At 34.3% G+C, this 13,468-nt stretch overlaps 1 protein-coding gene across 14 annotated transcripts in view; it reads right to left on the reverse strand.

The window, feature by feature from the left end:
- MBNL1 (muscleblind like splicing regulator 1) overlaps positions 1–13,468 on the reverse strand; it is a 176,251-nt gene that overhangs the window by 94,139 nt on the left and 68,644 nt on the right. The gene's annotated exons all lie outside the window — the stretch shown is intronic.

The raw sequence follows: 13,468 nt of genomic DNA on the forward strand, positions 1-13,468 counted from the left end.
GAGAGGAGCGTCTAGACTGAAGGGCCACGTCTGACGTGGCCCTAGAGAGGTGGGCCAAGGCAAAACTGTGCTTCAATTTAAAATTCCAATGTAGTTAAAGGACCTTCTCTCATGCTTTCCTGGGTCCTTTCAGGAGAAAATAAGGTGTTTCTGCAAGTGCACAATAGTCATGATCAATCAGTGTTTTAAATGATTTGGGGTAATGATAATAAAAACACACAAAAATGGGTATACACAAGTTGTCATTGGCCACATTTTACTCGTTTAGATATACTGTCTCTTCAATTTTTCCTCCTCTACTTATTTTGAAGAGTAATAAAACCAAATATTTTCGAGAGGAATAAAATCAAGTGGCTTACATTATAAACTTTATAGCTTTATACAATTTAGAAATGTAAATGGATATAATATTTCACTTTCAGTCTAATATTGAGTCTAAAATCATGAAAATAGTAGCCAGTTCATAATCTTTCTGTGTCTATAAAGCTCTACTTTAAAAAAATGGATCATTGATATTTATGTAAAAAGTAAAGAATGTGGATTGGTAGCAACCATAAAACAAAGAGTAACATACTTAGTATAAACAAATAGAAACATGTTTTCTATATGTTATCTAAATGGGAGGCAAAGACAACTTTTCATTTTTAACTTTTGCTTACAATTACTTTTGCTAAGAAAGAATCAGAAAACATAATTCAACTACTCCAATCAAGGGATTTGTGCCTAGAGTGTGGATCAGACCAATGTTAAAGACATAACCTAATTTTCTTTGGTTGATAAAACAGTGGTATAAACCACAACATTTAGCAACTTTTTACTTTGCATATTTTGATCTTTTCAAAATTATTTTCTTTTTCAGTCAAATGTTTCCACTTTCTATAATGAATATGGTTAAAATTTTTATCTGGCTTTGAAAGTATCTATTTCTGAGCTCTAAGTTATGTCTTATTATGTTGTAACTTTCTAACCAGGAGGGGGAAAAAAGTATCATATTAATAACCTGTCCCATTCATTTGAAACTGAGGATCTGTTTTAGAAACAGCTTTTGAGGTTCACATAGGTAGCTAATTAGCCTTGTATTATGATGCACAGTCCAGGCTGCAAAACCATTCCCCTGATAGCACTGGCTTTGGGGATTACTGAAATACATTAGGGACCACATGAAAAGGGAGCTTATTAAGAAATTTATATGCGGTTATTAAACAATATACACTTTTCTGCCCTCACAAAATTTACAGTCAAGGTGGGACTATAAGGCAAGAAGAGTTAAACTAAAGGATTTAAAACACATTATATAATCATGTGAACAAGGCAGTGAAACATCCAGACAACAAACAAGATGCAACTGAAGGTACAGAGGTAATGCTAGGAGAGTCTCCCTGGCTGAGCACCTCCTCCTTGAATCTCTCTGAACTCTGAAGTGCTTGGTACATCTTCCTTTCTAAGGTCAACCTCCCTACCCACTTTTTTGACCCTTTCTCAGCTTCTCTGATATATAGCACTCCCCATTATCTTTATTTTAATGAGTATTCATCTTTTCCCCTCCAATGACTCCTGTATCTTCCTTTAGTGGGAAAAACATGCTTCCATTGGACCCTCCACTCTTCTACAACAATCTTCTCTTCTCTGAACTCTCCAGCTGACACTCGCTTCTCTTCATTTTATTATCAAATTTCTTTATAGAGTTGTCTAAACTTGTTGAGTTCTCAAACATATCTTCCAGCTTACTAGTGACTCATCTTCTTGGAATCTGGTTTGCAATGAGGATTCCACCTCCTCCCTCCCAACTCTACTCAAACTGCCTTCTCAAAGGTTACTGGTGCCCGTTTAACTGCCAGAATCAGTGTCCTTTTCTCATTTCTTGTCCTCTCTCTAGCATCTGGCACCATTAACTACTTCCTTCTTTTCTCTTTTGCCTTTCTTGATAATGCACCATTCTCCCTCCTTTTCCCACAGTTTATTAATCTGCTTGTTCTCTGTCACTTTCTTTGATTTTTCTCTCTTCTGACTGCTGATTACAGAGAGATGCACTAAGATTGTCTTTAAATCACTTCTTCCTACAGTACATTCTCTCTCTGAATTCAACACAGCACTCTCGTGTAACACAGCACCATCAGTTCTATATGAATGATTTTCAGATGCTTTTTCTGTAAATTCAACCATCCCCAACCAAATCGGTTATCTGCTCCCTGCTTATTCTCCCTAAAAAGAAAGAGAACACATCAATTCCAACACCTATATTTCTTAACTTGGCTAATGGCAATGCCTCATCCCTAATCATCCAAACTATAAACGTCAAGGTCATTTTCAGCTAACTTTCCTAGATACACATTGAGAAATAAGTGATGAACAGTAGCATAATGCAAAACATTTACTGTGTCTCCTTTTAAGTACAATATTTTTTCAAAGCATCACATCCATTTTCCTGAAATATCTTTGAGTGGGCTCTTGTGATTTTTATTGTTCAAGATGGACTACTATGAAAAATATGAACTAATAAATAATGTCCCATTATTAGGATGACTAAGAGATTAGTCAGAAATGATATTCAGCTTTTCTAGTTCAGTGATTTCCTCTAGGCTTTGCAGAAACAGTAAAAACGTTCTCCACTAAGGCTCAGATAAAATCAAAAGCTAGTGTTTTGATAAGTTGTTCATTCAGAAGTCCAAGTTTCTATTCTTTCTCTTCTTCTTTTTTTCATTTTTCAACATGCCATGAATATAATGTTACATTCAACTATTCATTTACAAAATAATAAGAAATAAGTTTCCAGCTGTTTTATTCAATGACTAAAGCCACTGATGTTTGCATTTTTCTTAAATGTAATGTTTTCTTTATGTAATTTTTCAAATGATGAAACAAGACACTGTAGGTAACACAAGTCAAATACTAGCTCTATAAATTGGTACTAAGATAAATAAATGCAACAGCTAGAAATAATTACATAGTAACCCCTGAAGAACTGTTATTCCAGTATTTCCAAACGTCTACAGAGTGTGTTTACATAAGTACTCTCCGTAGCACAAGGGATACATTCCTGGGGAATGAGCCCCAGGAGAGGCATGGTAGCCAGTACTTATGCTGATGTGGGCTCGCTTCTCTATCAGCCGAGGCTCTTCCTTTCTCTTCAAATTCCCACCTCAGTTTATTTCTGCAACCACTCTTTCTGTTCCCATGCTGTAGGAAGGCTTATTATGCTGTCCATAATGTCCCAAGAATTGCAAAAAGCCTTAACTTCATACTGATATTTAATGTTTCCCCTACCTTTTTCTCAAACAGTTAAAAACCTGCCATGATAGTATCAAGCTCACTGCTTTTTTTTTTTTTTTTAATCCTTTATACTTTTGGGTGTTACTGCTGCTGACTAAATGTTTAAAAATACATAGTGCATGGTGTTCCTTTAACACAATTACTGTCAAAACTAAATAAAAATAGGGATAGAAAAAACACTAAATTCTTCTAAACCACTGTAATTTTCTTAATCCATTTCTATTTATCTTGTTTAGGAAGTAATTACATGGATGAACGTCTATTTTTAGAACAGTACGAACTGCCCTTTTGCTTATTTGTGTTTTCTCCTCTACTGATTCCCAAAAGCCCTATAAATGCAGGTAGGGTAATTCAACCTGCATAAACAATATCTTATAACCTAAAAGTTCTCATAGTACTGTAATGACTGGCTGTTACCACAAGAGAAAATGAGGAATTTCACCCAATTTCTTTCAATGAATTCTTTATAGTACTTTAAAATAAGTATTGTTTTCTAAAAATAAAAAAACAGGAAGAAGAATGTGTTACCACTAAGTTTATCCATTCATTCATCCACTCACTCACTCTTTGATTGTCACTAACACACTGATTTACTCAATAAATACACGTTGGCTTATCCAGCTCTTTGAGGATATAATATATTTTGATGATATAGCAAATTTTATATTCTCTAGTGTTTGTTAAAGATTCATTTTCTCCTTGAGGGCAGATGCTTGTTTTCTATACCTTAACTTTCTCACCATTATATTCACCTTCTCTTTTGTAAAATTATTTTGGGCAACAGAAACAAGTCTCAAAACTGTAGAAGAAATTTTAAATATGACCTTGACACTTTTTCAATGTATGACTTAGCTTTAAGGAAAAGAAGAGTTTGGACTCTTTTTCCTCCCACCTCACAATTCTTCAAAATAGATTAAAATTTGTACTACCAATTATATTATAAAAACAATAATTATATTTTCAGTTTTAGTGTTCACGAGAGCAATATACAAGTGCATCATTAGTGGTCAGAATTCAGGAAAATACTTACTACTCACAGTATACTTTTGAACTTGCATTTATATTACTTTTCAGATAAATGAATTATTTCCCAAACAAGATGAAGTCGAGTTTACAAAAGGTGCTGTGCAATGCATCATCCCTATCAGATTTCATGTGGTCCAGGGAGGAAACATGGTGGCTATGCTTCCAAGGACACATGATACACACAAGGTAAAATGGTGATTAAATGGGGACCTGTCACAAGAAACTAAATAACCGGTGCTTCGTCCCAGTCTTACATGATTTGTAGTCTTCTTTGGTGTAAAGCTCCTGACTTCCATAGAAAATGCCAAAAACAAAACAAACTTATGGTTACCAAAGGGGAAGGGGGAGAGGATAAACGGAGAGTATGGGATTAACAGACGCACACGACCATATATAAAATAGATAATCAACAAGGATTTACTGTGTAGCACAGGGAACTATAGGCAATATCTTATACTGACCAATAATGGAAAAGAATTTTTAAAAGAACATAGATATATACACGTATAACTGAATCACTTTGCTATAACCTGAAACTAACACAATATTGTAAATCAACTATACTTTAACAAAAAGGAAGAAAGAAAAAAAACACCAAAAACTTACAAACATGAAGTAGAAACTGACCTGATTTCCATAAGGACTGGTATATTTGAGTTACAGGTAGAAAATGGTCTATTGGAAGACTTAAACATGAAATCTAATTTTAAAATAGCTCTGGAATGGAAATTCATAACGAAAATAACTAAAGGACAATTTTAACTCAATTTGAGGTTCTGTTATTAAAAATAAAGTGTCAACTGAATTAGTATTTTTTAAATAATTAACTTTATTTTTCAATATGTTACTTTTCAACCCTTGTAAAGATATTTTAAAATAATTTTGGTCACAAATGAACCTAAAATTAAACTTTCCTCTGAGTTGAGACGTCCTTTTTAAAGAGGTCTATTTCCATGTAGCAACCTTAATATAGCACATTTAGGTATCCTTTGTTGTATGAACGTTCATTACATGTTTGCAAATTTGTCAACATGGTTCCAAAACCATAAATACATAAAAGAAAGTACAAGCTCAATCCCTCAACCCTAGACTTTGAAAATACAATATAGATTACTTATTTTCTAAAATTAAAGTGATTTTGTTTAGAGATTTGGTGTAGGGCCTCGGACAGTGTCACCACAACCTTTGTGATAGGTGGGTCATGAGAAGTTTCGAACACAGGGTCGGGAATCATGAAAACAGCTTCGAAAGCCTTTGTTATTTTAATGTTTTTAATTGGAGGTGCTCTGTACTTTCCTCTTGGGCAACCTTCACTTTCTGTTGTAGATGATAATGGTGGCTTTAATCAGCCTAGGCAAACTTGGAAAACAGAACTGCAGGCCTGTATTTTCCTTACTTCAGAACAGTAATGCAAAGTCTAATAGAAAAACTGAAATGGGAACTATCCCAGGAAAATGTGGTTATCCTGCAGTACAGCGTCCTTCCGAGGGCCATCAGGTTTAGTCCATAAAATAATACCTTGCATCAATCCCTGTAAAATAAACTCTTCTCAGGAAAATGATGGGACAATATGGAGAAAATCAAGAAGAAAGGAAGGGAAACAATGAAAGTTTAAAAAAAATAATAAACCTAACCTATTTATATGAAAAGTATGAATTTTTTTAAATAAGGAAACTGGTTTAAATGGATATTGGTAAAAATTTCTCACTATAAGACATTGAAATGCAGAACTGATGTGGACACATTTGAGGATTACTCTCTAAGTCTTCCAAAAGGGCACTATTGCCAAGCCCCACCTCCCAATGACATAACTTCAGATTATTTTTAAGTGTAGCTCCCTCCCATCAATCATCCATAAGTTTTTCTAAGTTTTGGACCCCGTACTACCACATGAATTTTTCCTCTGGCAGTTGACCTCTTGGCTAGAAAACACTCTCGCTGACTCTCAGTTTTACCTTTTTCTCACATTGTCAGTTCCCATCAGCCCTGCATCATAAAACAGGAGGCCAGATAACCACTTCTGTTAGAAACTAGTCACAAAACAGTATAGCAAAATAATAACAACAGCTTATTGAATATCTGGTGTAGGCCAGGCACTGCTCTAAATGGTTTAAATTTATTAATTTATTTAATCCTCAAAACAATCCTATAGTGCCATTATTATCTCCATTATAAAGATGGGGTACCTGACGCTCAGAGAGGTCCAACAACTTATCCAAGGAAACACACAGTAAGTAGTGGAGCTGGGGTTTGAGCCCAAGTTATATGTTATCTGGCTCCAGAGCCAATGCTCCTAACCCCCAAGCTATACCAGCATAATTGCAATTCTACTTAGAAATGGTGTGAGAGTGTCTGCAAATTATGTCTAATAAATTATACATATACATATATATACATACATAGTGGTTTAACTATACAGCTGTCCATCTTAATAAAAAGTGTTTTTTAAATATTTGTGTGGCTTGTTCCATACAGCAAATTTCTTTTTTTTTTCTTTTTAATTACAAAAGTCTTAAAACAAATTCATACATCAAAGGCCAACTGCCAGATAGGAAATCAAGAGTGACAATTGGTGACGATTACCAAGCACCATTCACTTTATTTACATTTTCTCTCTTAGCGTTGACACTTCTATTTCCAACAGCAAACTCCTCAGGAAGAGATACCACTAATTTTATTTGTACCACTCACTGCCTCTTATGTTATGAAAAGGGTAAAACAGAACAGATTAAACTGCCAAGAACACATCCGGGGCAAAGGTTGGGAGGAGAAAACTGATACTCAGGTATCTAAGTTATTTCATGTGTAAAGGATTTTATGATGAGTTTAACTTTTATTTACTACATACGGTTTCAATAATATTTCAAACTTACTACCTAATTAAAACTCACAAGATGAATTGACAAAATAAACTAAAAGCAGGCATCAGGAAATGAAAAACAGAAAAAAAAAAAAAAAAAAGCACTGCCAGGGTGTTTCCTCATATAGATAGTACGCTACACCCAGATATAATTCAGTGATGCACAGCCATGAAAGCAAAGCAAATGACTGAAGATAATTACAGAGATAACATCTTGCAATTTGTGTTCTGGTGTAAATCTTTTATGGTACAAGCTAAAGTGTGTGTGTGTGTGTGTGTGTGTGTGTGTGTGTGTGTGTGTATTGTCATCTCTATGTATACATCTCTGTATATGTCTCTATGTATTCAGAGAGAAACTAGGAAGAGAGGGTGAGTTTACAGACACATTTGAAAATAAAAGCAGGGAAGGACCCTACTTTCCACAAAATAACGTACTTGTGTTAGTGATGATTTTTCCATTTTCGGACTCAATTTTTTGTTTACCTTCACATCAGTGTGTGTTTTCCAAAGCAAAATTTTTTAAATGTGAAATAACTTCGCTCTTGATTTAAAAGTTTGTTCTTGGGATACCCTGGAAAGTTCCACACTATCTTAATATTATAGAAGCACTACTGCAGCATATGGTCTTTTTCAAATTAAAGAGACACAAATGTTCATGGAAACATTTGATCTGATTTTAACTCTCAGTTGAAGTTTTCTAAACAGCCATCCTTCAGGTGCCAGCACACAACATCCTGGGTGTGAATGCAAGAAGCAAATGTGTCTAGCCTACGTATACCATGCCGAATAATGGGCGTACCTGTTTGGTTTACCTAAAAACACCTTTATGGCAACTTAAGTATCAACATAAATTGTTAGGTTTAACGCTAAGCAGAGTTAATTTTCTTTTCAATATGTTTTATGTTTTTAATGCAAACTTTGATTGAAAAATGCTTTCATCTTATTACTTTGGAGAACACATATCAAAAGAGGAGTTAAATTTATAATAAAACCCCAAAGTTTTACCAACCATCCCCCACAAATATTTCAGCTTTTATAATTACACTCTGACTTCTCACATCATCTGCATAGGCTCTTCATTTTACTCGTACATTACGAATTACAATTTTACAATATTACATATTTAAAACCGTATTTTGATAACTTCTTTATGTAAGGATATATACATTAATGATATATTTACATCAGATGTATTTTTCTTCAAGTCTCTGGCACCAAAATTGAGTTTTTAATGCCAGAAATATCATTTTTAACTGTATGAAAAATGAATGTAAATAGATACCAATAGCTTTTATTCTTTAAATATGTCCTTGCTTGAAAAGTTTTATAAACAGTTTGGAATATTTTATTCCCACATTCATTAATCAGGCTACATTAACAATTTCAATTCTGCTAGGTCACTAAACCTGTCATTACAAAGATTATATACATTCAGCTCCCTGGCCCACCTCTAGGATCTGCTTTAACCCTTCTCTCTGTCCCTGAGGGAGCCCCAGGACAGCCTAGGCTTCCTGTACTGTAGCCTTGCTTTCCAATCCCTTTGGCGACCATGATATCCTGAAATGAGTTCTTCTTCTGTCCCATTTCCAAAACTTCTAGTCTTTTATTTAATTGTCAAACATGCATTGAGTGTCCACTATTTCCGAGACCCTGTGCAAGGCATTGCAAGTAAATACAATAAACATCCCCAACCTCAAGGAGTTGAGAATCTAGTAAAGGAGGCTAGACACGTAAGCAGCAAGAATTCAAGAAGTCCCTGTTCTGACTAGTGTTCAAGGCTAACCTCTGATACTCAGCTCGGTCCAAGTTAACCCTCTCTCTCCAGAACTTAACCCCACCTGCTGCTTTGGGTTCTGTTTCAAAAGAGAAAGAATACAAGAATGATAATACTACCTACCATCTACTCAACCAGGACCATTCCCACCATCTGGTGACCATGATGCCTGTCACTGACACTGCCCAACTGAGAGAAGTTCACCCACCTTCCTGATGGCAAAACCACCCCATATTTGGGTCAATTCTGATCTTTGATAACTTTTCCCCACCTTTCTCTACTGGCCTGCTACTGAGGTAAAATAGCTTTGACAGGGAAATCATATCAATTCTTGGAGAATGGAAGATCATTTAATCACCAAGATCCTGTCCATCTCTGATTTTCATAAGCCATGCATCTCATTCTGTGAACATACTATATTTTAAAAGAAATATGTACACCTCAGTCAATTATTATTAAAAGTCATTTATTGGAGGAGCTTTTTAATCATTTACTGTCCATAATAACCCGAAATAATGGAATAATGGTATAATTATTAGCTTTACATATAGGTAAAGAACTGTAGAGGGGTTATGTAACTTGCCTAACATCAAACAGTTTGCAAGCAATGGAGCTAGAATTCTAATTTTTGGAAGCCTTACTTCTAGAGTTCCCCCTGAACCACTAAACTATGCTACTTTTCCCAGCAGCGTACATGACATCTTGATTTATTCATCATAAAAGGTATGGCTAGGGATGAGAGAGAGTGTCGGAGTTCAGAGAAAGCATGAGTTTTTGCTTTGTGGTTACTGTTGTTATTGCTGTTGCTTTGTGGAAAGTGTGTATGTGTGTATATGTTCTTGTTTTGTTTAGTTTTCCAGTCAGACAGACTTAGGTCTGAATTCTAGTTGTATGAACTTGAGAAAGTTACATAATACCATCAACAATTTATTGGCTATTTTCTATATGCTAGCCACTTGGCTAAGTGCTTGGCATACTCTGTCTCATTAAATTAAATTAAGTCTTCATAAAAAGACAAGGAGATCTTACTCATATTTCAGAGCAAGTGTGACTATGACTGAAAGAGGATAGTAAGTAACATTTTCAAGGTCAACTAGCCAGTGATGAACGTAGACCAGACTGAGTTGGAAGGGGGTTTAGAAGAGAGCACCTTGATGGCACTAGGTCATGAAAAGAGGCAGTACTGAATTTAGGAACTAGCACTCACTGCCAGAATTGACAAATAATAGGACCTCTGAGTGTGGACACTGGAGCCATACAACCTGTGTTTGAATCCTTGGATTCAGTTATGATATCTTCGGCAGGTTATTCAACTTCTCTCAGCCTCAGTTTCCTAATTTGTAAAGGTAAAATAATAACACTACATACCTCCAGGTATTTTTGTGAAGAATAAATGAGATAATTATTGTAATGGCACTGGAGGTAGTAGGTAATCAATAAATTGCAATTAACGAAAGAGATAGCTTAATCTTGAATAATTCTGATGCGATAAACTTTAATTTCCACACAACAAAATGAATAATGAACAGTGTAAAACTCCCCTAAAGTATCAAAAATGTTAGTATCGGGGATCACTCCCTAGATCTGTCCCTTCTTTTAGTTGCTCAAACCAAGTGCAGCTCTGTTCTTTTCTTTCTTTTGTACATGGGTACGTCTAATGAGGCTGTGAACTTTGATTTATTTGTTACAACAAAGGAAATATATTATAAAAGGCTCACATTTGACATTTCTCAATGTCGATTATAAATGTTCTGCTCATAGCCCACCAGCCTGAACGACTCTCATACTCTCCAAGAAGGGACAAGGAATAGATGGGAAATAGGAACCAGTGGGAACTGAGAGGTATGAGTCTTATGAGCTGAGTGACGGTAGAAATACTTAGGGATCGTTATGAGGGGGATTAAACAGACCTTATTTTGCGAACTAGCCCAAGACTTCTAAGACTTTCAGTGAATAAGTACTTCGTATTTTTATCTAAAGTTAAGTTTTACAAACTCCTGTTCCAAAACTACTCCAATACTTAAGTATTTTTCAAATTGAACTTTCTAAAAAGAGAATTCAGAGTTTATATTCTTAGTTCTGTACACATTTTTCTCCTAGGTCCATCTTGGATAGTGAGCATCTTGGGCATCAAGCAAAGGGACTGGATTACAATTATACCTCCCCAAGAACCACATTAAAGGAACCTAAGCATGGTCTTATTAAGTGATGATAGCTATACGGTAAAGTCAAGGAGAATTTCTATTTTGAAGTAATAATTCCAAGTCAGACAACCAGAATGCATTCAATTAATAAATATATCAAATAATTTCACACAAATATAATTATTGTATTACAGAGAATGTGCATTCTTTCCACTTTTATGATACCACAAATAAACAGATATCTTCAAAAATACAAGTTGAGGAATTTTTTAATTTTGGAAACAATGAAAGCCAATTAAAATTTTTGCTTAGAAGCAGAAAATATACTGCCTATACTTGAACAATCTTTTCAACTCTAAGTATTTTAATTTTCAGAAAACTGCCAAATTTACACGATCATAGACTGAAATAAATGACATGCCAAAAGTTCTATACTCTCATCAAACAAAAATATTTTAATGATCCTTCCAATGTACTTTTCAAAATCCTAATATAATGAAAGCCACACTAAACAAGACAAGAAATAAAAAAGAAATTCTAAAGGCCTCAATCATGCTACATTGTGGAAGTGAGCCCATGTTTATCAGCCATGCTCAGAAACTCTTAATACTGAAGAAAATCTCTTCAATTCCTAGAATCCATTCATTGCTCTGCTGACATTGGCAAATTGGCCCCTCAAATGTATTGCAACTTTAAGAAACAGAATCACATAGAGGCAAATGCACTGGGTTAGAATTCAGTGACTTGGATTCTGGTCTTGGCTCTGGGCTTGAGAAACTGTGAATTACTGGTCCTCTGTTTCCTTATCGCTAAAAAAGTCACTCTATTATTTATTCAATTTATTTACTTATTACTATTATTTATTCTATTCAGCTAGCTGCTAAGATCTTTACGGTACCACTACTTCATGATATCATGTACATTTTCTATATGCCTTAAAACAGTCATCACTAAACTATCAATATTACTATATTGTGTCCTGCTTATATTACTTTCGCCATAGAACATTAAATACAATGAATGTCACTAATTAATTGTGTTCCACTAAAAATATTTTTAAAGTAATTTTAAAATTGTAAGGTAATTTTATAAATGGCCATAATAAGTTCAATCTCTCATTCTGTCTTAACACTTAATTAAATCATTGTAAAATTATATATATATAAAATTTTATATATATGTTAAATATATATATATGTTCTATTTCATTTCTTGTCCCAGAAGAATATAAGAATTCTAAAAAAAAAAAAAAAAAAAAAAAGAATTCTAGATAAATAAAACAGGGAAAAAGCACTCTACAAGCCAACTTGAGAATAATGCAAACTCCTACCTTGAGACTGTGCCATACATTTTTTAAAACAGTAAACTCATTATAAATGTTAAGAATCAAAGTATTAAAATTTCCCTTTTCTATTTTTAGATATGAAATCAATTACTCAATTTGATGCACTAGAAAGACAGCAAAACATTCCATTTACTTATGCTTCGAGGTCTAGAGGGAATAAAACTTGGATATTTGCAAGTGTAAATAAAATACTTTGTTGAACATCATATAGTTTTAAAAATAAACATGCTAAAATAAGCACTATCAAAGATAAATCTTTGTTTTCATTTTGTACAGCTATTAGTCAACATTCTTCTTTTTTCATTTTTAAAACCTGTTACATTTTTGGTTATTGAGATGAAAGTGTTTCAACGTGACAGTAAGCTAATAATAGCCTGATTCCAACCATAGGGAATCAATTAAGAGATTAAGTCCTTATTGAAAAGAAAACAAAGGGAGAAAAAAGAAGACATGAATTGATAGTAAGGCCGCCAAAGATCTCATATTAGAAGAGGTGTGTTAATAACACTTCCCAGAATAATGTCTATGAATGGAGGCAGAGTAAAGAATAAAGTTTATAAATAAATAACAGTTGCCACAAAAGCTATTCATGCTGAAGAGATGATTTGGGTCGTTCATTCCGAGATGGGGCTGTGCTCCCTCCCTCCCCTCACACACACACACCAACACCCCATGTGTATCTTTCATCCTGGTTTTTACATGCAAATGGAATAAAATTTTTCCCCTAAGAAACAGAGGCAGGGAAATAATCCCCTTTAAAAAAAACAACAACAAAACCTGAACTTAAATCCGAAAAGAAAAGAGACTGCTATATTTAGAAAGCCAAGCAGCATTTCTGACAACGGACAGTTACGTATTCTAGCACTACCACGATCCTGAGCTGCCTTTCCCGTTCCTTCTGAATTAACTATGGACATAGGAGTTTGAGTTTGAAGAATTTGAGGATATAATCATTTCATGTTTGTTTCTGGTTTTAAACATGAATGGAGAGGTAAACAAAATACAGGCATTTGGAAAAATAAATAATTTCTAATTTATTTTTAACTGTT

This window comes from Balaenoptera ricei, chromosome 4 (genome assembly GCF_028023285.1).
Source record: "Balaenoptera ricei isolate mBalRic1 chromosome 4, mBalRic1.hap2, whole genome shotgun sequence".
Classification (NCBI taxonomy): Eukaryota; Metazoa; Chordata; class Mammalia; order Artiodactyla; family Balaenopteridae; genus Balaenoptera; species Balaenoptera ricei.